This window comes from Hypanus sabinus, chromosome 6 (genome assembly GCF_030144855.1).
Source record: "Hypanus sabinus isolate sHypSab1 chromosome 6, sHypSab1.hap1, whole genome shotgun sequence".
Taxonomy (NCBI): domain Eukaryota; kingdom Metazoa; phylum Chordata; class Chondrichthyes; order Myliobatiformes; family Dasyatidae; genus Hypanus; species Hypanus sabinus.
In genome coordinates, this window is record NC_082711.1 from 15,472,288 (window position 1) to 15,493,700 (window position 21,413).

Consider the following 21,413-nt stretch of genomic DNA (forward strand, 5'->3'; position numbering starts at 1 on the left):
TACACTTCTTAGTATGGAATCTCCTGTCACCACAGCATACTTCCTCTGCTTCCTTTCCTTCTGAGCCACAGCACCAGATTCAGCCCTGAGACCCGGTCACTATGGCTCCCACTCAACAGTTTCCAAAACTATATATTTGTTATTGAGGTGAATAGCCACAGGGGTACTCTGCCTGTCTGCCTATTTGCCTTCCCTTTCCTGACAGTCAACCATTCACCTGCCTTCTGCAACCTAGTGGTGTCTACCTCCTTGTAGCTCCAATCTGTCATCTTCTTAGTTTTCCTTATGAGCCAAAGGTCATTGAGTTGCAGCTCCATTTCTTTAACATGTTCTCTAAGGAGCTGCATCTCGGTGCACCTGCTGCAGATGTGATTATCCAGGAGGCTGGAGGTCTCCCGTAATTCTCACACCTCACACAAAGAACAAACCACAGCCCCTGGAACTATTCTTACTATACTAACTATAAGATAAAGAATGAGCAAGGAAAAGCTTACCAGATACTTGCATTGCCCATGCCTGTTATTACTCAAGCCTCTTGAGCCAAAGCCTAAAGTCTCCCCACTCTATCACTGATCCAATCCAACAATGGCCAATCTGCTTGTCCCTGCATTATTTTTATTTGACCTTGCTAACGAATCCCAAACTCCAATCGGCTGCTGTTCAAGCTCCAAAAAAAAAGAAACAGCTATGAAGTGCTAATTTTTAAATCTCTCTCCTGGACCTGTGTGAAGATACCTTTACTTTTTGTCACCAGACTCCAATTGGCCACTATTCAAGCAGACACTCTGCCCAGTGATATAAGAAACTGCTGAGAGTTGTGGATACAGTACATCGCATCATGAAATCCATTGACTTTGTCTATACTTCTCGCTGCCTCAGTAAAGCAGACAACATAATCAAAGATCTATCCATCTAAGAAAGGACGTGCTTATATTGGAGAGGGTCCAGAGGAGGTTCACAAGGATGATCCCGGGAATTAATGTGTTAATGTATGAGGACCACTTGATCTCTCCAAGTCTGTACTTTCTGGAGTTAAGAAGAATGAGGGTTGCAACTTACTGAATATTGAAAGACCTGGAAAGAGTGGATGTGGAGACGATGTTTCCTTGAGTGGATGTAGGGAGTCTAGGACTTGAGGGCACAGCTTCAAAATAGAAATACGTTCCTTTATAAAAGAGATGAATAGGATTTTCTTTAACCCAGGGATTTCCAATCTGGGGTCCACAGACCCCTTGGATAATGATAGGGGTCAATGACATAGATAAGGTTAGAAACCCCTACTTTAGCCAGAGAGTGGTAAACCTGTGGAATTCATTGCCACAAATGGCTGTGGAGGGAAAGCTATTGGGTTCTTGATTAGTAAGGGTGTCAAAGGTTACAGGGAAAAGGTGGGAGTATGATGTTGAGAAATGGAGCAGACTTGATGGACCTAATGGCCAAATTCTGTTCCTATATCTTATAGTCCATGATCCTACCAATGGCAGACATTCTCTCTCATCTCCCCTCCCATCAGGCAGAAACCTGAAAGTAAGTACAATCAAGCTCAAGGATAGCCTCTATCCTGCTGTTATAAGACTATTGAATGACTCCCAAGTACAATAAAATAGACTCTTTATAATATACTTTGTAATGGCCTTGCACTTATTGTCTGCTTGCATTGCATTTTTTCTGTAACACATTATACTCTAATCAAAAGGTTCAAATGTTCATTTTATTGTCAAAGTATGCATATATAACACAATTTTGATATTTATCTACTCCAGATAGCTATTAAATACAGAAAGACCATGGGTGTTGATAATTATGTCAATGACTTGGACTATGGGATTAATGGATTTGTGGCTAAATTTGCCAATGATGCAAAGATAGGTGGAGGAGTGGGTAGTGTTGAGGAAACAGAGAGCCTGCAGAGAGACTTAGATAGTTTAGAGGAATGGGCAAAGAAGTGGCAAATGAAATACAGTGTTGGAAAGTGTATGGTCATGCACTTTGGTGGAAGAAATAAACAGGCAGACTATTATTTAGATGGGGAGAGAATTCAAGATGCAGAGATGCAAAGCGACTTGGGAGTCCTTGTGCAGGATACCCTAAGAGTTAACTTCCAGGTTGTGATGATGATGAAGGCTGCAAATACAATGTTGGCATTCATTTCTAGAGGTACAGAATATAAGAGCAGGGATGTGATGTTGTGTGACCACATTTGGTGCATTGTGTGCAGTTTTGGGCTCCTTATTTTAGAAAGGATATGCTGACATAGGAGAAGGTTCAGAGAAGATTCACAAGAATGATTCCAAGAATGAAAGGATTACTGTATGAGGAATGTCTGGCAGCTCTTGGGCTGTATTTCCTGGAAATCAGGAGAATGACGGGGGGATCTCATAGAAAGATTCCAAATGTTAAAAGGCCTGAACAGATTAGATATGGCAAAGTTATTTCCCATGGCAGGGGTGTCTAGGACAAGAGGGGACAACTTGAGGATTGAAGGTCGTCCACTTAGAACAGAGATGCAGAGAAATTACTTTAGTCAGAGGGTGGTAAATCTGTGGAATTTGTTGCCACGAGCGGCTGTGGAGGCTAAGTCATTAGATGTATTTAAGGCAGAGATAGATAGGTTCTTTATTACCAGGGCATCAAAGGGTGTGGGGAGAAGGCAGGGGAATGGGGATGACTGGAAGAATTGGATCAGCCTATGATTGAATGGCAGAGCAGACTTGATGGGCTGAATGGCCTTCTTCTGCTCCTATATCTTATGGTCTAAACCTGCTTCTGATACTGATATAAATGTTGGAACATCATATTATAGTGTATTGAACATGGTAAGACTACACTTTGACTATATTGTACATTTCTGGTCAGCACATTGCAGGAAGGATGTGGAAGCATAAGGGAAACTCCCGACGATTCATAAGATTTAGCCTGGAAGAGAGGACTGTAGATATAAGGGGAGATTGCATAGGCTGGGTTTAAACTCACTAGAATACAAAGGTTCATAAAATTATCAGGGGCAATGACAGGGGGATAGTAAGAGTCTTTTCCCCAAAGCAGCAGAATCTTTAATTAAGGGAACATGTTTAAGGTGAACGGGAAGAAATTTAAAGAAGATTTGAGGGTTACATTTTTCACATAGAGGGTGATGATTATCTGGAATAAGCTAACAAAGGAGATGGTGGAGGGAAATAAAATAACCGTGTTTAATAGATACTTAGATAAGTAAAGCATGGAGAGAGAATAGCCAAATGGAATTAACATAGTTAGACATCATGAACAGCATAGTTGTAAGGAACTGTGCCCATGCCATATTACTCTATGACTGTATGACCATACATGTTCAACAAGAATTGTGATATTAGACTCACCAATAATGTCCTGCAAATGTCAATGAATTGATTTTTAAAAATATTTAATACTTCACATGTCAACAAACCTGAAATGCAGTTCAAAAACAGTGCAAAATCAACTTACATTCGTACAACATAGGTAAGGTATCTTAAACTAATTAAGGATTTCAGAGAGGTAAATTTGAATTTGAGCTATAGGTGAACAAAATAGTTCAGCAAGGATGAAGTGCTGGACGCATGCAAGTTCGGATGCTCGGTTGGGTGCAGCTGTATGGGTTGTTCAAAGTTCACAGTAAATTTATTATCAAAGTACATAAACTGTATGTCACTATATATACAACATTGACAACATCCTAGCCAGTCTTTTCTGAACTCTTTCTAGTTTAATAACTATAACAAGGTGACCAAAACTGTACACAATATTCCCAAGTGTAGCCTCAACAATTTCTCTTGTAACTTTCTAACTCCTATACTCAGTGCCCTGAAAGCTGAAGACCAGCATGCTTAAAGCATTCTTCTCCCGACCTATTCACTTTACCTCTAACACGCAGGGGGCTAAGCACACAACCTTGAGGTGCACCTATGCTGATGGAGATTGTGGAGGAAATGTTGTTGCCAACCCAGACTGACTGGGGTCTGCAAGTGAGGAAATTGAAGACCTAATTGCACAAGTAGATATTGAAGCTTATTGATTAGTTTTGAGGGTATGATAGTACTGAATGCCATGATGCAGTCAATAAAGAAGATCCTGATGTATGTATCTTTGCTAATCAGATGTTCTGGGGTTGAATGGAGCCAATGAAATGGCATCTCCTGTTGACCTGTTGTGTTGGTAGGCAAATTGGAGGGGATCCATGTTGCTTCTTAGTCAGGAGTCGATAACCTCTTGAAACAGTTTGTTACTGTGGACGTAAGTGCTACTGGATACTAGTCATTGAGACAGGTTACCATGTTCTTCTTAGGCATTAGTATAATTGGAACCTGCTTGAGGCAGGCAAGTACCTCAGACTGCTAAAGCGAGAGGTTAAAGATCTCAGTGAATACTTCAGCCTGTTGGTCAGCAGAGGTCTTTAGTACTAGGCCAGATACTCCATCTAGGCTGGATTGCTTCAATGGGTTCACTCTCCTGAAGGGTTCTCTCATGTCAGCCCCAGAGTCTGAAAGCACAGGGTCATCCAGGGCTGTAGGAGTTTGTGAAGGTGCCTCCATATTTTGAAGGTCAAAGCGAGCATGAAAGCCATGGAGCTCATCTGGAAGTAAAGCCCTGTATTCGTGAATCTATGATTCTACTAATGTCACTTGTATGTTTATTTACAATCACTCTTTTCTGGTATTCTTTTAAAATGATACCATGTAGTTTATATTTGTTTCTCCTCATTCCCACACTACACACAGTTCGGAATCACACTTCATATTTCTCTAAGTGAAATTTCATATCTGTCCATTTCACCAGTTTAGGTCTTCCATACAGCCTGTTATTATTATTATCATCATCACTGCTTACATACTGTTCAGTTTTATGTTGTAAGACTACCTGCCCAAAGCAGTCATAAATATTGCCAATAGATTTCAGCACTTTAAGGAAATGAGGAAAGAAATTTCCATGAAGCAGAGGAGAAAGTGATATGAGATGTGAGAGGTGGGAGGGGAAGAAAGTTATCAGTGAGAGGATGAAGTTCCAGGGCTAGTTAAATATTTAGTTTTCCCAGCATTATCCTGCTAATAATAGGCCTCAATCCAACCAAAACAAAGGTGAAGTTTGGGAATGGAACAAAGTTTGGAACTTACAACACCCATCACACTGAGGTCAATTCCCACAGCACAAAATCAGAGATACCAAATGCACACAGATATTTTCATTTATAATTGAAATGTTTGATGTTTGATCCTAAGGGATATCGAAACAGGAAGAAGTCATTCATCCTTTCTAACATTCATGTCTGACCTCTAACTCAACATGGCCTGTGACTTTTGTCCATGACAACTGCCATAGGAAAATGATTGGTGTTAGGACAATTTCATTTTATCCAGAATCAAGAGTAGGGTGTGGATAAATCTTAAAGGTCAGTAGGTCCATATTTGGAAATGAATGAACTTCCCTCACTTGGATTATAAATTATCATGATTCACCTTCTGATCCACAAGTCAAGTCACTTTTTATTGTCACTTCGACCATAACTGATGGTACAGTACGTAGTAAAAATGAGACAATGTTTTTCAGGAGCATGGTGCCACATGAAACAGTACAAAAACTACACTGAACTATGTAAAAACAACACAGAAATAAACTACACTAGACTACAGACCTACCCAGGACTACATAAAGTGCACAAAACAGTGCAGGTATTATAATAAATAATAAACAAGATAATAGGCACAGTAGAGGGCAGTAAATTGGTGTCAGTCCAGGCTCTGGGTACTGAGGAGTCTAATACCTTGGGGGAAGAAACTGTTACATAGCCTAGTTGTAAGAGTCTGAATGCTTTGATGCCTTTTCCCAGATGGCAGGAGGGAGAAGAGTTTGTATGAGGGGTGTGTGGGGTCCTTCATAATGATGTTTGCTTTATGGATGCAGTGTGTAGTGTAAATGTCTGTAATGGCGGTAAGAGAGACCCCGATGATCTTCTCAGCTGACCTCACTATCTGCTACAGGGTCTTGCAATCTGAGATGGTGCAATTTCTGAACCAGGCAGTGATGCAGCTGCTCAGGATGCTCTCTATACAACCCCTGTATAATGTGATGAGGTTGGGGGATGGGAGGTAGACTTTCCTCAGCCTTCGCAGAAAGTAGAGATGCTGCTGGGCTTTCTTTGCTATGGATCTGGTGTTGAGGAACCAAGTGAGATTCTCCGCTTGCATTTATACAGCACCTTTAATGTAGTAAAATGTCTCAAGATGCTTCACAGGAGCAAGGTGTTAATCACTGACACCAAGACTAATGGGTTATTACAATATAGTCAAAAATATGAGCAGATTTGTCCAAAAGGACCGACAAAATACTGGAGGAACTCACTAGATCAGGCAGCATCAATGGAAATGAATAGATAGTAGACATTTTGGGCTGAGACACTTCTTCAGAACCAAGATGGAAGGGGGAAGATACCAGAATAAAAAGGTTGTGGGAGGGGAAGGAGGCCAGTTAGAATGTGATAGGTGAAGCCAAGCCAATGGAAAAGGTCAAGGGCTGGAGAAGGAAGAATCTGATAGAAGAGGAGAGTGGACCATAGGAGAAAGAGAAGGAGGGGATCCAGGGGAAGTAATAGGAAGGTGTGAAGAAGATAAAAGATCAGAGTAGGAAATGGGACGAGGGAATTTGTTTACGGAAGGAGAAATCAATACTCATGCCATCAGTTTGGAGGTTACCCAGATGGAATATGGGGTGTCTTAAATGTGGAAATTTGAAGAGATGGGGAGGTTTTGGGAAGAAATTTGAGGACCGAGTCTTAAAAACTGAAGGGATAGCTGACAAAGATTAAAATTATGGGTCACAAGAGTAATATAGAAGCTGTGAATTTGTGTATGAGTTACCCAGAATTCACAAAGGACCCCTTTGATAAATTTTTAATTTTTTTTTGTTTTAGATATTGAATGCCCTCCAAGTTCCCTTTCTCACAATTCACCATCATGCCTACCTCTCCCCCACTTAGGCTTGAAGGGAGCAGCACTTCCTCCTGAGTGTAACAACTGGGCAATGGTTTCCTTTCTTTGTTATTTGAATATGTGAAAAGCAATTAAAATGCAAAGATATTCAATTATTCTAGCTTTAGCATAGTTGATGTAAAAGATCCAGGTTTTATTCCAGACATTAAGTATATTGGCTGATGCTGTCCAAGTGATTTATGATACACTTGGCAACAGAGCCAAACTGCATTTTGTGACAGATGTGATTTAATGGGATATGTTAGAAAGGAGGTCTTTAAACACTCTTCCTGAGGTCAGCAAATCTACATACTGTATATTCTTCATAATTTATAACAACCATTGGCACGCAGCTCTATTGTGTTCTTTATTGACCAATGCCACCAGTATATTATACAAAAAGGTTGAGATATAAAGGCCAACAGATTTCTGACAGTGAGGTCTGATCAACGACTTTTAACTTTAATCAGATTCATCCTGTGATGTATACTTATAAAAAAAATAAATGATTCTATTCACTATTCCATAAAATGTAAAACAATGTTTCTTCTCGAGTATTTGATATATTGGAGATGATTTTTAAAGAGATCACCTTTTCCTTTTTAATTGTGTTGAAGGCGTTTATTTGTAACATTAACTTGCCTTTCCTTTTTGCTACAAGGGGTGATTGTTAAGTTTGTGGCCTAAGGTAGAAGGAGTCAATTTTAGAAAAACTAGCATATTTATTTTTCAACATAGTCCCCTCCTACATTTACACACTTAGTCCAGCGGTCGTGGAGCATACAGATCTTGGACCTCCAGAAAGTGTCCACAGCAGGGGTGATTGATAAGTTCATGGCCTAAGGTAGAAGGAGATAGCTCTCATTACATGCACATGCAGTTCAACTGAGTGATTATGAGAAAGTTTGAAGTTAATAACTCATCAGGGGATGATTGATAAGTTCATGGCCTAAGGTAGAAGGTGATGAGTTATACAGCTCTTGTTACATGCACATGCAGGTCAACTCTTTGAATGAATATGCAGAACGTTTGAAGTTAGTAACTCATCTCCTTCTACCTTAGGCCATGAACTTATCAATCACCCCTGCTGTGGACACTTTCTGGAGGTCCAAGATCTGTATGCTCCATGACTGCTGGACTAAGTGTGTAAATGTAAGAGGGGACTATGTTGAAAAATAAATGTGCTAGTTTTTCTAAAATTGACTCCTTCTACCTTAGGCCACAAACTTATCCCTTCGTATTCTTCAAAAACAACAGCTTTACTTAAAATTTCCAGCTTTAGCTGTTCCTTTTCCTTTGGTTTGGATATTTTATATTTTCTAACTATAGGGAAAATGGAGTGGTCCAGGTCACAATTTCAAAACAGGTCCAGAATACAGAGATGGAAGCCTCTTTTAAGAGGCTTTTAGATAGGTACATGGAGCTTAGTAAATTAGAGGGCTATAGGTAAGCCTAGTAATTTCTGAGGGAGGGACATGTTCGGCACAACTTTGTGGGCTGAAGGGCCTGTATTGTGCTGTAGGTATTCTATGTTTCTATGGAAGGGTGGGATGGGGCAGAGTTGGTGTGTGAATAGAATAGATTATGCCATGAAATACATATATATCCAGGATTACTTAACAATGAAAAGTTTGTTATTAACATCCCCGATTGAAAATCAATTACTTAAAACTAAGAGTCAATTTTATGTACATGGTGATAAATTGGGTAACTTATTGGTCAACCAATTGAAAATTGCTTCCGCTAAACATCAGGTTATTAAAGTTCATAAATGGGATGGTAGTTTGACATTTGACCATGATGAAATTAATAAATTTTTTCAAGAATTCTATACCTCTTTATACCAATCTGAATTTCCTGATGATTCTACCGTAATGCATGAATTTTTAAGGAAATTGAATATTCCAAAATTATCACTTAATGAATGTTTAGTGTTAGATGCACCCATCACAGAAGAAGAAATAAAGAAAGCAATTTCTTTGATGAATTCTGGTAAAGCACCTGGCTTGGATGGGTATACAGTAAAATTTTAAAATCCTTTTCAAATCTATTTTCTCCTTGGTTATGTAGAACCTTTAAAGATGCCTTATTTGTAGGTAAATTACTACAATCCTTTTATGAAGCATCTATTTCTTTAAAAAAAGATAAAGACCCCACTGAATGTGCATCAGATAGACCTATATCCTTGTTGAATGTGGACTCCAAAATCTTTTCCAAAATATTGGCAACTAGATTGGAAAATGTATGACCAGATAGAATTTATTAAAATTCATTACTTGTATTTTAATGTTAGGAGGTTAATGAATATTGTATATACTTCTTCATCTAAAACTCCAGAATGTGTTATTTTGCTTGACGCCGAAAAGGCATTTGATAGAGTTGAATGGGAATTATTTATTTAACATGCTTGAGAAATTTAATTTTATCCCAAAGTTTATATCTTGGATTAAATTGATATATCATATACATTTGGCTTCTGTACTTACCAATAATCAGAGATCCCCCTTTTTCAGGCTTTTTTGAAGTACTAGACAGGGCTGTCCTTTAAGTCCCTTACTATTTGATATTGCCTTGGAGCCCTTGGCAATCGTTCTTCGTGATTCACCCAATATATTTGGCATCATTTGTGGGAATGGGATGCGTAAGGTATCACTAAATGCAGATGACCTGTTACTATATACCTCTAACCCAGAGAAATCCATCACTATTTGCCTAGTTTAGTAGTTTTTAGTAGTTTTTCTGGTTATAAATTGAATCTTAATAAGAGTGAGCTTTTCCTATTAAATATGCAAGCTCCAATCTATAGACAATCACCATTCAGACTGGTTATTGATTACTTTACTTATTTGGGTGTTAACATTACTAAGAAGCATAAGGATCTATTTAAAGTTAACTTTTTACCCTTAATTGATCATGTTAACCAACTGCTTGCTAAATGGTCCCCATTGTCCCTATCGTTGATTGGTAGATTTAATACTATTAAGATAATTATTTTACCTAAATTTCTGTATCTATTTCAGGCAGTACCAATTTTCATTTCTAAATCCTTTTTTTGATATTATTGATTCTAAAATTTCTTCATATACATGGCAGAATAAAAACATAGGATAAGTAAGAAATATTTACAGAAATCAATAAAGGATGGTGGTTTGGCAATGCCGAACTTAAGTTTCTATTATTGGGCAATTAATAATTGATATTTAATTTCTGGTCACAAGATCTGGATGAAATTCAATGTCCACGATGGGCATTGACTCCAGCATGAGTCAGTACAGGGGTTCTCATTGGCTTCTATCTTAGGGGCCTTGCTTCCCTTTGCACTTACTAAACTGAATAAACAAATGACTAATCCAATAACTAAATGTACAATATGAATATGGTTTCAATTTCATAAATTTTTTGGATTGAATAAATTTATCCTATCAAGTCCTATTATATCTAATTTTTTCTTCCAACCTTCCAGAATTGATCAAGCTTTTCTTTTATGGAAAATGAAGGGAATAACACATTTTCGTAATTTATTCATGTTTGAACAGTTGTCTAATAAACATAATTTGCCTATATCATATTTTGTCAGACAGTTACAGATTAGAAACTTGTTGAATATTATTTTACCTACTTTTACGGTATTGCATAAAACTAAAATTACGGAAAAAATTTTAGGTTTAAACCCCTATCAGAAGAGCTCAATAGCAATTATTTATGATCTGATTACAAAAATATGTATGGGTACATCCGATAAAATTAAGAATGAATGGGAAGGAGAACTTCAGGTATTTCTACCTATTGAGAAGTGGGAGAAAATTCTCCAACTAGTTAACACTTCTTCAATGTGTTCTAGACATGCTTTGATACAATTTAAGGTGGTTCATAGGACTCAAATGTCCAAGGATAAGTTAGCTTGTTTTTATTGACATATAAATCCTGTCTGTGACAGATTTGTAGTCTGAGGTAGCTTCCTTGACACATATGTTCTGGTCTTGCCCTCTTTTGGAAAAATATTGGAAAGATATTTTTGATATTATTTCAGCAGTTTTGCATATTGATGTACAACCTCATCCTATTACTGCAATTTTTGGATTACCAGTGATGAACTCTAGTCAATTATCCCCTTCAGCTTGCTGTTTGATTGCATTTATTACATTAATAGCCAGAAGATCCATCTTATTTAAATGGAAAGATTCTAATCCCCCTACTACATTTCAATGATTTTCCCAAACTATAACATGTTTAAACTTTGAAAAAATTAGGAGTGGCACTATCGACCCTTTGGTTAAATTTGAAGAAACTTGGAGGCCATTCATTCAACATTTTCATATGATGTAAGCTGAACTTTCCCGAATCCTTCTCAATAACTTTTTGTTCTTGTATAGAGGAGTGGAGTTAATGACAAATAACGATTTTAACCAATGAAACATGGCAGCCCAGCTTTTGTTTTTTTTTTAGTTTAGGGGGACTTTTTCTTTTTTTCTCTTTGTAAAAAAACTTCTTTCTTTGAATCTTTTTCATGTTTAGTTACTAAGAGATTGGGAGGCTTAGATTACACATGTTACTTGGAGTCTGTTTCTATATACATTAACCGTTATTAATTTAATCCTGATCTCTTTGTATTATTATCATTGTTATGTTTATCTACTTGAAACTCACTAAAAAAGATTGATAAAGAAAGAAAGTTAACAATGAAAGTGTCAAACATTTTTTAAAGCCTCAGGATATTCAGATATAATTATTAATAAATTCAACATTTTTAAACTGTTTAAAAATTATCAAGATAGAAAAATTAAGTAGTTTTAAACCAATCTTTAATAAATAACAATTGAAGCAAATCTAATTAATGCAAAATATTAAAGGTAAATTGATGAATCAGATTGTTATTGTCATGTGGACCAAGGTACAGTGAAAAATGTTGTTTTGCATGCCATCCATACAGATTATTTCATTAAAACAACATTATTAAATTAATACAAGGGAAAACAATTATGGAATTATTGAATTGTACTTTATATTGACTTCCTTCAGTTTTTCAGCGTTTTCTTTCTTGTGGTCAATTGGCAGATGGGTGATCTGTTAATTTCTTTTGTGTGTGAGGGGGTTGGAGATTTGGTGCTACAGTTGCTGTTCTTTTCTGCAAGTGAGGGTGTCAGAGAATGTTATGTGTAGGGGATCATTGAATGTTTTTGTGGCTGTTTTTTGCTGTGGGCAGGTGGGTGGATTTTGGGGTCTGCAAGTCTTATTTCTTTAGTTTTTCATGCCCATTGGAGGGGGAGTTGTGTCTTTTCTTAAGACCATAAGATACACGAGCAGAAGTAGGCCATTTGGCCCATCAAATCTGCTCTGCCATTTAATCATGGGCTGATCCAATTCTTCCAGTCATCCCCACTCACCTGCATTCTCCCCATACCCTTTGATGCCCTGGCTAATCAAGAATCTATCTATCTCTGCCTTAAAAGCACCCAATGACTTGGCCTCCACAGCCACTCGTGGCAACAAATTCCACAGATTTACCACCCTCTGACTAAAGTAATTTCTCCACATCTCTGTTCTAAATGGGCATCCTTCAATCCTCAAATTGTGCCCTCTTGTCCTCGACTCCCCTACCATGGGAAATAACTTTGCCATATCTAATCTGTTCAGGCCTTTTAACATTTGGAATCTTTCTATGAGATCCACCCTCAACATCATATCCCTGCTCTTACCGGTTACCGGCAGCTAGCCAGAATAGGATCCCTTTATTCCCACTCTTTGTTTTCTGCCAATCAGCCAATGCTCCACCCATGCTAGTAACTCTCCTGTAATCCCATAGGCTCTTGTCTTGTGAAGCAGCTTCATATGTGGAACCTTGTCAAAGGCCGTTTGAAAATCCAAGTACACCACATCTACTGCATCTCTTTTGTCTACCCTGCTTGTAATTTCCTCAAAAAATTGCAGTAGGTTAGTCAGGTAGGATTTTCCTTTCAGGAAAACACGCTGGCTTTGGCCTATCTTGACATTTGCCTCCAGGTATTCCATAATCGCATCCCTAACAATCGATTCCAACAACTTTCCAACCACTGATTTCAGGCTAACAGATATATAGTTTCCTTTCTGCTGCTTCCCATGCTTCTTAAATAGCGGAGTAACATTTGTAATTTTTAATCTGGTACAATGCCAGAATCTATCGATTCTTGAAAGATCATTGTTAATGCCTCCACAATCTCCCCAGCTACTTCCTTCAGAACCCGAGGGTGCATTCCATCAGGTCCAGATTTATCCACCTCAGGCCATTAAGCTTACTGAGCACCTTCTCAGTCATAATTTTCACTGCACAAACTTCACTTTGCTGACACTCTTGAATGTTCATTATACTGCAGATGTCTTCCACTGTAAAGACTGATGCAAAATACCCATTCAGTTCCTCTGCCATCCCTGCATCTCTCATTACAATATTTCCAGTGTCATTTTCTATTGGTCCCATATCTACCCTCAACTCTCTTGATATCACTGGTTTAATATCACTAGCATATATTGTGAAATTTGTCTTTGTGGCAGCAGTACAATGTAATACATAAAAATAGAGAAAAATATGAATTACTTAAATATATAAATACACACAGATAAATATATTATGTGTTTTTTTGCTTCAAATGTTTCAGTGTAGAACTGGGGAAAACAAGTCTGCCTACTCAGTAGTAAGCATACAGATATTTGCTCACGTTGGCTACTCTTTTCTCACGGATGCTGCCTGACCTGCTGAGTTCTTCCAGCGTTGTGTACATATTCTTTGATCCACAGCATCTGCAGATATTTGCTCAGCTCTTTGTTAGTCTTTTGTGTAATAAAACATTTTTATTACTTTAAATGATTTTCTATTTTCCATTGTCTTCTGAGTGAATGAGATTCATGGGAAGTTCATATTGCTTTGAAGGAATAAGAATAAGCTTTGAAGATTTGGAAAAAAAGATATATGCTCCTTGGCTTTGTATACTGAAGAACAGATATAAATGCAAATACACAAAATTTTATGCAAAAAAACTCTTGGAAGAACTCAAAGGTTCACTGAGGATATCTACAAGGAGTGTTGCCACAAGACAGCTGTATCCATCATCAAGGACCCCCACTGTCCAGGCCATGTTCTCCTTGTTACTGCTACCAGGAAGGAAGTACAGGAGGATTAAGTCTCACAACACAAGGATCAATAACAGTTGTTACCCTTCCACCAGCAGGCTCCTGAACCAGTGTGGATAACTTCACTCCAACACTGAACTGATTCACAATCTGTGGACCCACTTTCAAGGACTCTACAACTCACGTTCTCAGTCTTATTTATTAATTTATCAAAGCAACTTTCCATTTCCTTACCTATTTACTTTTAAAATTAATTTACCTAATCTTCGCATTTACACAGTTCATCTATTTTCTGCACATTTGCTGTTTGTCATTCTTTGTCTGTGTGTAGTTTTTCATTGTCCCTAGTGTATTTCTTTATTCTACTGTGACTGCCTGCAACAGAATGAATTTCAGGTAGTATATGGTAATACATACAGTAAGTACTTCGATAATAAATTTACGTTGAACTTTGTGAAGGCAAACGGATGGTCAACATTTCAGGTCATGATTAATGCTCCTTGATTGTCTAAGTTCTAACAGCAGTTTGTTTTTTTTTGCTCCAGATTCAAGAGCAACAGTTTCTTGAGTCTCCATACAAGATGTTATAAACATTGGATAAGCCTTGGCTGATGTACTGTAACCAATTGTACATTCCATGTTATCAGAAGAATAGCAAGGTTTTGCAGGTGATTGCTAAGGGAATATTAATTTTACCTTTTTGTGAGTGAATTCAGCATGAGGAGAAGCTGGTGTTGTTCAGCAGAAGAATAAGATGGAAACCACTGGCCATCAGCAGGTAAGCTGGACAATTTAAAAACAAAGCATTCCAAATGAAAAATAATAAAATCTCACAGCAGTGTTTAAATCCATTTAACCTATTTGCACTTGTGCAGATAATTAGGATCTATGCAGCCAATTTATCTACATACTTTCACAAACCAGAGAAAATCTGCAGATGCCAGAAATCCAAACAACACACACAAAATCACAAAATGCTGGAGGAACTCAGCAGGTCAGTCTGCCTGGCCTGCTGAGTTACTCCAGCATTGTGTGTGTGTGTGTGTGTGTGTGTGTGTGTGTGTGTGTATCATTTTTTTTTATTTTTCATGTACTTAGCTTGATTTTGTTCAGTAATTTTCGGGTATTGTATAGTGTCAGATCAGTTCTGTGCATTAAAAAGCCTTTCCTAGACTCCCTTGAAATATTTTCCCAATTTATTATGAGCCTCAAATTTATCCTTTTCATAAGCGTGGCAGAACAATTCTAATATTAAAAATCAAGTGAGACAACACAGATAAGACATTCAGCATTGGATGCTCCCAGTTTCAATGACTCATATCCAGACTGATAATGTGCTTCCTCTCACAGTCATGTCAAAATTGAGACCTTCTTATCCAAGAATTCATGTACTGGAAGAGGTTTTTAAAGATTGATGTTAGAGAATTCAGAGACAACCCAAGGCTTTTGTTTACTCAGCATTGAACATCCAACCATTCACAAAAGTAACTCAGTATTAGGCCTGAAGCAAACACACAGTCACGAGTCATATTTAATGAGTACAATGGACACCACTGACTCCTGAGTGCACAATATGGAACTCTGTACTGGTAGCTAAGCTTTGCATACAAACAAAATCAGACAAAGCTGGATTGAACCCAATATACAGCTGAAAGGAATGAATAGTTTATAGTGGGTGTATGTTGAGTCTCCAGTCAGTCAGTTTGATGTCTTATGATCTTTATTGTGCTAGCATGAATCATATTTGTGCCTCCAAGTAACTGGAACCACCAAAGCTACCTCTTTCGATCTTTATGCTGTACGTGACTTGCTACTGTCTCAGCTCATTAGTTGCTGATTCCATACCTTTGTTTATTTTACACAATGAACTCTAGCTGCTTTCCAATCTTCTGTAACTTAAGGTTTTCCATCTGTGTCCTGACAGCAGCACCCCATTCTCCCATCACCCCTTTATTTGCTAACTTAAGTAGCGCCAGAGATATTCAATGCCAGTACAATGCAGGCATAACAAATTGCTATAAGTTACAACAAAAAAAAGTGTAAAAGAGGTACAGTGGTGTTCTTGAGTTCATGGACTGGTCAGAAATCTGACGGCAGAGAGGAAGAAGCTGTTGCTACCTAAAACATCGAGTGTAGGTCTTTAGACTCCTATACCTCCTCCCTCATGGCAGCAATAAGAAGGCATGTCCCAGATTAGGAGTGTCCTTCATGATGGATGCCGCCTTATTGAGGCACTACTTTTTGAAGATGCCTTCAATAATGTGGAACCTTGTTCACATGATGTAGCTGGCTGAGTCTACAATCCTCTGAAGACTCTGACAATCCTGTGCTATGGCACCTCCATAGCAGATGGTGATACAACCAGTCAGTATGCTCTCCATGGTACATCTGTAAAAATTTCCTAGAGTCTTTGGCGATAAACCAAACTTCTCCAAACTCCTAATTAAGTATAGCCCCTGGCATGTCTTCATTTGTGGTTGCATTAATGCGTTGGGCCCAAGACTGATCCTCTGATAGGTTGATGCCCAGCAACTTCAAAATGCTAAGCCTTTCCATCGTTGAATTCTCAATGAGTTCTTCTGGCTTTTATAGGGCATGGGCAAATGGTACTAAATTAATGGACATTGTGGCCAGCATGCACATGTTGGGCTGAAAGGCTGTTTCCATGCTGTATTACTTTATGACTCCATGACTCTCCATATTATTCTCAGGGCTGAAGGGATCAGGGTACTGAATTTTGTTGATTGGCCATGATCATATTCAATAATGAAGCAGGCTCATAGGGCTAAATGGTCTACTTCCACTCCTATTTTTCATACTCCTATGTTTTTATTAAAATATCCAAACTTGTTTTCGACCTCTCCCTGGCCTCACCCCCTCCCCTATGTCTATAAGTCCCTCCAGTCCTACAAGCCTCCAAGATGCAAATAGTTCTATCATTCTGGCATTTTTGCTCATTTCCAAAGTTAATCATTTACATTCTAGCATCATTGCCATCAAGGCCCTATGCTCTGGAACTCCAGCACTTAACTTCCCTTTTTATACCTCTCTCTCCGTGGAACATATTCTATCTACCTCTTTCACTGAACCTAAGAACACTACAGTAATTTTTCCTTATATGGCTTGGCTTCAATATTTTGCTTGACAATGTTCGTACAAAATTCTGAGACTGTTTTTGCAGTATTAAGGTGGCCATATAAGTGGAATGTTTTCTAAATCATAGGATATCATGTGTCAGGCTGTCAAATTTTCCCTGTGCTCTCTTTGGATAGCAAGGTGCAATTTGTGCAAATGCCGATATGCCATCATAAAAGCAGCAAATCTCAGCTGTTCATTAGCCAGCAGTGTTTACCACCCAAAATCTTTCATCACATTTTGATATCACAAGTGTTGTATGTTTTGTTTCTAAATGTAGCTCAGTTGGTAGCTGTCATGTCTTTGACTCCAAAAACTGTGGTTTTGGGTCCAATGCTAGAGATTTGAGTCCAAAAATGTTAAAGGCACCCCAGAATTGCACTATCGCCGATAGAGCCATTCAGGTGAAATGTTAACTAAAGTCCTGTTTGGCCTGTTACACAAATAGAAAAATCCCATGGCAATATTTTGAAGAAACAGAGAAAGTATCCCTGGTGTCTCAGTCAAAATCTATTCCTGAATCAACACTGCAAATATATCTGTATATAGAATTTCATTATTAGTTAGTAACTTAAACGTGACCTACAATCACATCAACACTGGTTCTGAAATTCATTCTTTTAATGTCAAGGAACTTAATTTTTCAGGCAGAGAACAAGGTGCACAGTGCTGCCAAATGGGGGCAGATGCCAGGTCATTATAACTCTTATGGATGCTTGCTCTGCATAGATATGAAGATTGTATACAATTATTATATTTTAAGTGATCATTGGACCTGGTACACAGTGCAAATAGTAGGGATGCTGCTTTGCAACTCCAGTGACCTGGGTTCAGTTTTGACCACTAGCACTGCCCAGCTGGAATTTGTACATTTTCATTGTGAACATGCAGGTTTTTCTCTGGGTGCTCCAGTTTCCTTTCACATAACAAAGTTGTGTGAATTGGTAGGTCAATTAACCACTGTATATTACCTGTAGTGTGAGGACCAGTGGTAGAATCAGGAGGAAGCTGATGAGAATGTAGGGAGAATAAGATGGGATTAGTACACAACTATAAATGTATAACTGAAGGTCGGCACGAACATCTTAGGCTGAAGGCCTGTTTCTATGATTTCTGTTTATAGATGACCCTAAACTTTGCAAAAGAGACTTCAAATTTTCAGTTGGCAGTAAAGACCATAAGACATAGGAGCAGAATTAGACCACTTGGCTATTGAATATGCTCCACCATTCCATCGTGGCGGATTTATTATCCCAGCCCCATTCTCCTGCTCTCTCCTTTGATGCTCTGACTAACCAATAATCTATCAACCTTTACTTTAAATATACTCAATCACTTGGCCTCCACAGCCGTCCACGGCAATGAATTCCACAGATCCATCACTCTCTGGCTAAAGAAATTCCTCATCTCCATTCTAAGTGGACATCCATCTACCCGGTTCTGTGCTTTAGTCCTAGATTCCCCACTATAGGAAACATACTCTCCACATCCACTCTATCTAGGCCTTTCAACAATCAATAGGTTTTAATGAGATCTTCAAAATTCCAGTCAGTACAGACCCAAAGCCATCAAACAATTTTCATACGATAAGCCTTTCATTCCCGGAATTATTTTCGTGAACCTCCTTTGATCATCTCCATTGTTAGCACATCTTTTCTTAGATAATGGGCCCAAAACTGCTCACAATGCTCTAAGTGAGAACTCACCACTGCCTTATAAAACTTCAACATAACATCTTTGCTTTCATACTCTAGACCTCTTGAAATGAATGTTAGAATTGCATTTGCTTTCCTCACCACCAACTCAACCGACACATTAACCTTTAGGGAATCCTGTACGAGAACTCCCAAGTCCCTTTACACCTCAGATTTTTGGATTTTCTCTTTGTTTAGAAAATAATCTAGGCTTTTATTTCTTCTACCAAAGTGCATGAACATACAGAACACTTCCTGACACTATATTTCATCTGCATCTTCTTCGTCCATTCTCCCAACCTGTCCAAGTCCTTCTTCAACACTATCTGCCCCTCCACCTATCTTGGTTCTATCCGTAAACTTGGCCACAAAGCCAAATATTCCAACATTCAAATCATTGACATACAGTGAAAAAAAGAATTGGTCCCAATATCAACACTTGTGGAACACCGCTAGTCACTTGCATCCATTCAGAAAAGTCCCTTCATTTCCACTCTTTGCCACCTGTCAAACAGCCAATTCTCTATACATGGTATTATCATGCATTCCCAAGTACCCTGAAATCTCATACTTAATTAACTGGCCTATAATTTCCTTTCTTTTGTTTCCATCCCTTCTTAAAAAAGTGGAGTGACATTTGTGACTTTCCAGTCAACCAGAACCATTCCATAATCCAGTGCTTTTTTAAAGATGCCTCCATAATCTGTTCAGCTACCTCTTTCAGAACCCTGGGGCGTAGTCCATCTGGTCCAGGTGACTTATCTACCTTTAGACCTTTCAGTCTCCCAAGCACCTTCTTAGTAATAGCACATGGTAGTGGGAGTAATCTAGAGATTACTACCTTGGAGATCCTGTCCCTTTCCCTAATTCTCTATGCTCACTGTTTAGGACCTTTTCCCCCTTTCTTCCAAAGTTATTGGTGCCAACGTGCCCCACAATCTCTGGCTGCACAAAGAACTCTTTGGTGAGGAGGCTATGCCACAGTTGGAGAGGGTGAGAGGTGGTGAAGAGATGACAGGTAAACGGATTCAGTGTGATGCTTGCCTGATGCGGGAGGTCGGGGACACTGACGGTTCCTCTGGCTGCTACAGCTGTGAAAATTGTGTCCAGGTTCAGCTCCTGAAGGACCGTGTTGGGCCACTGGAGAGGCAACTGGATGACCTCAGGTTCATCTGGGAAAATGAGAGTTTTATGGACAGGACCTACAGCGAGATCGTTACACCGAAGATACCGGAAGGAGAAGGGAGGCAACGATGAGGAAGGGATGGATGCTTGAAGTACAGGAGACTCTGGGGGTTGTGCCTCTTGAAATTAATTTTAATAATTGGATTAAAATGATATATAAAGCTCCTATTGCTACTGTGATAGCTGAAAAAAAGGAGACATACAGTTATTAGTGACTAATAACTGTATGTCTCCTTTTTTTCAGCTATCACGGGGGACAGGACAAGGTTGTCCATTAAGTCCTTTGTTATTTAATTTAATATTAGAACCCCTTGCTATTGCTCTTCGTGAAGCCAAAAATATTCATGGGAGTTTTGTGAATGAGACCATGCACAAGATCTCTCTTTACGTTGATGATTTATTGGTATATATCTAAGCCTGAAGAATCTATTCCTGCTTTGCTAAAATTATTTGACAAATTTGGAGATGTTTCAGGATATAAAATAAATTCTAGTAAAAGTGAAATACTTCCCTTAAATGAATCTGTCTCTATATATGATAATATTCCTTTTAAAGTTACAGATTCTTTTAGATATTTAGGTGTCACAATTACTAAAAAATATAAGGATCTTTATAAAGTCAATTTTCCTCCTTTAGTGGATTCTATGAAGTACTCATTTAGTAGATGGAGCCCACTTACATTTTCACATGTTGGTCGATTTCATGTAGTTAAAATGATGATCTTACCAAAATTTTTATATTTATTTCAGAATATTCCTGTTTTTTTTTGATGAAGTTTTTGGATTGGATTGATTCTATTATTCTATCTTTTATTTGGGATAATAAAAGACCACGAATTAGTAAATGTCATTTACAAAAATTGAAAAAGGATGGAGGTCTCGCTTTGCCTAATCTAAGAATGTATTATTGGGCTGCTAATTTGCGATATATGTCCTTTTGGTTATATTGGGGAATGATTGGCCAATTTGGGTAGACCTGGAACTGAGAGCTGTGAAACAGTTTTATTTAACTACGTAATTAGGAGTTGCTCTACCTATACAATTAGCTAAAGTTGCTAATTTAAACCTATATCCTGTGGTTAAGCACTCTTTACAAATTTGGCTCCAGTTCCGCAATTTTTTTAATCTTAAAAAATTTAAACTTTGTAGTATAATTTCTTGTAATTACTTTTTTAAACCTTCCTGGAGTGATCCAATTTTTTTACTTTGAAAAAATAAAGGTATTAATTCTTTTTTGGATTTATTTAAAGAAGGCAGATTGATGTCTTTTGAATAATTAGTTGATCAATATTCTCTCTCATATTCACACTTTTTACAAT

The 21,413-nt window shown here is 38.1% G+C and overlaps 1 long non-coding RNA gene across 1 annotated transcript in view; it reads right to left on the reverse strand.

Annotated features, from left to right (window-relative positions):
• Positions 1–21,413, reverse strand: part of LOC132394966 (uncharacterized) — a 64,850-nt gene that overhangs the window by 32,035 nt on the left and 11,402 nt on the right. The window contains exon 2 of the long non-coding RNA XR_009512464.1: positions 14,778–14,864. This is a non-coding gene — a long non-coding RNA (uncharacterized LOC132394966). The remainder of the gene's footprint in view (positions 1–14,777; positions 14,865–21,413) is intronic.